General features: G+C 30.1%; 1 non-coding gene across 1 annotated transcript; it reads right to left on the bottom strand.

Annotated features, from left to right (window-relative positions):
• Positions 1-993: 993 nt before the first annotated feature.
• Positions 994-1066, bottom strand: TRNAR-ACG (transfer RNA arginine (anticodon ACG)). The gene has a single exon. It is a non-coding gene; the product is annotated as a tRNA-Arg (tRNA).
• Between the last annotated feature and the right edge of the window lie 1940 nt (positions 1067-3006).

Genomic DNA, 3006 nt, shown 5'->3' with positions numbered 1-3006 from the left:
CACATATAAAGCATGTCAGTGAAACATTATAATGAACACATATAAATACCTTACAATCCACAAATTAGTGTTTTGATGACTATCTCAATATACATATTAAAAAAACATCATACAACTTAAACAAACAATATGCATAACCACATTTTAATGTTGGATAAAATGTCTTAATTACCAGGGTTAGAAAATCTCATCTTATTCTATGTCCACCTTTCCATAATGTATGTTCTGATTGCCTCGATCATATTAACTATTGAGTTAGGTCTAGCATCAATAATGACAATGTTAAATGATACTTACATCTTATCTAACATAATAAACCCTACATTCATAAATTGTTTATTCTTAAATCGTACACATTTTATAACCTTACATTCAGAAATCGCAAAAAAAATCCCTAAATTAAAATGGTCTTATCATGAATAGATTACAACCCATTCTTCTACACCTTCTTCATATCTTTCTTACATCCTAATGTCCCATCGTTATTCTTCGAAAGTTTGGTGTCTTATCCTCAACCAAATTAGGGTTATTTTATGAGTTAATGATTTGGAATCCATGTAGTGTCCACTTTGCACTTACAAATTACACTTTTTCATCTCGTATTCCACATCATTGCCAATTATACAAGTTTATTGATATTGACTACGATAATAGACAAAACAAATTATAAACATAATGCATTTTCAAAAGTATGAAAATATATTTAACTCAATTAAGATTTAAAAGCAAATACAAATGTAAAAGATTAACTTAGTCTATGTTGTTTTCACTTATCATCATAGAACCAAAATAAACAATAAGGAGAAGAATTGGTACTCTAAAATTTATTCAAATGATTAATAATATTCATAAATATAAATCATTTTCAAAGATTTATATATTAAAAACATATATTTTCTAGATATTTTGAATAAAAAATATATGAGATATTATATTTTCATTTCAAATAAATATATACTTTATTTTATGTAAAAAATGTCTTAATTTGATAAACGACTCTGCTGGGGATCGAACCCAGAATCTCTGGTTCCGTAGACCAGCGCCTTATCCATTGGGCCACAAAGTCTTTGTGTTTTTTGCAAGTGTGTAATTTGTTAATATAAGTACTCGTTTTATTTCTTTATCTTTGTCGCGGTGAAGAGTCGGAGACCAAGCTATTGATTAGACTTGTCTCATGAATCAAAATATCACCACCGAACTTTAATTTATCCAAGGGAAGGGGAAAAGATTCAAAAATAAACCCAATATGTATATGCAAAGCTAGAAGATTAAACTTAAGCTAAGCAAAAGGGGGGGGGGGGGAGATTCTAAAGGTACGGGGGTGTGTTACGAAAAGGGAAGGTATTAGCATCCTAATCATCTGTAGTACTCTACAGGAACCTTTTGATTTTATCTATGTTTTTAAGAGTTGTTTGCATTTTTTGATGGGATAATAAAAGGGGTACAAAATGTTTTCGGAAAATGTTACTTGACTAAAGGTAAGTCAAAGTTTGAGTTGATATGCTTCATGTGTACTAAAGCATTTGTAATTGAAAGATCCGTTGACTAAAAGTAAGTCGAAGGTTGTGTTTGAAATGCTTCATGTGTACTAAAGCATTTTCAAGTGTAGTTGAAAGATCCATTTACTAAAGGTAAGTCAAGGTTTGAATGGGTGTTTTAGTTTGAAAAGGGGGTAGGGTCAATGCATGAATGGGCAAATAAAATCAACAAACAAATAGACAATATATGACTAAGAAGTCAACATAAGATCCTTTCCCTTGGATTTAGGTAAATAAAGATACATAAATTGGTAAGCCATGAACAAGCTACTCACATGTTTTTGAAGTATGATGATCATAAACAAGACATGACAAAGGTTTACATAACACCACAAGAGATGACACATGAACATGTATGAGATACGTATTCAATCATCATGGGAGTTTATAAAGGAAATACTTGGATGAAGTGATAAACAATTACAAGATATGGATATAAAATCACAAATTGGGATAGAATTACAAGACATGATTTAAGCAAGTGTACATTACTCAACACAAGGGTATCAAACCACATAAGACAAGTATCATAATCAAGATATTGGTTGTCAAGTCAAGTTGTGATGAGAGAAGGATATTCAAAACATGGATCATATGAACATGGTATGGACAAAGTAAAATCTTAAATGTATCACTATGCATACAAGTTAAATAAGAGGCAAGAGCACATTAGGGACAAGTTTAGACCTAAACCCTACTCATGTCATGAATAAGAAACGAGCAAGTGGAAACCCTAATAATATCCTAACCATTCATTCAAGCATGTTTTCAAGGTGAATCAATTTAGACATGATATGAAAATAATCAAGTTTAAACATGTTAAGTACAACAATCAACACTTGAAAGAGTGTGCTATGATCATACAAACTTTCAACAACAAGGTAAAACAAAAGATAAACCAAAGAGATTGATTAGGATCCTTAAAAACACCTAAAAAGCACATGTTTTATATCCAATAAAAAGTGGTAAAATAAATAATGTTTTTTTGGATTTTTTCATATCATCATAAAATAGACATACTTATGAACTCATGGCAAAAAGAATGGGTCAAAAAGGTTAAGGGATCATGAAGTTATGAATTTTTGAAGTTATGAAGAAAAATGTAGATTTCACTTTGCAAAACTTTTAAAACAACATCAAAATACATAACTAATTGATCCTTAACACACACTTAGTTTATCATAAACATTAAACTAACAAAACCTAATTTTTCTTCTGGATTGGAGTGTTCTTCTTTTTTGGAATTTCTTTTTGGTTAGAATTTTCCTCTTAATTAGTGTTTGTTTAGTGGTTGTAGTTTGTTAAGATAAGTGTGATGCACTAAGTCTAGTTGTAGGTCTTACATTTAGCCAACTTAATATGTATTTTCTTAGTCTTCTTGTAGGTCTTACATTTAGCCAACTTAATATGTTTTTTCTTAGTCTTGTTGTAGGCCTTAGGGGTCCAAAACTTGTTATTTCTCTTCCAA

The sequence above is a fragment of the Lathyrus oleraceus genome, chromosome 6 (genome assembly GCF_024323335.1).
Source record: "Lathyrus oleraceus cultivar Zhongwan6 chromosome 6, CAAS_Psat_ZW6_1.0, whole genome shotgun sequence".
Taxonomy (NCBI): domain Eukaryota; kingdom Viridiplantae; phylum Streptophyta; class Magnoliopsida; order Fabales; family Fabaceae; genus Lathyrus; species Lathyrus oleraceus.
The sequence above is the reverse complement of the archived record's forward strand: the minus strand, read 5'-3'. Positions and strand labels throughout refer to the sequence as shown.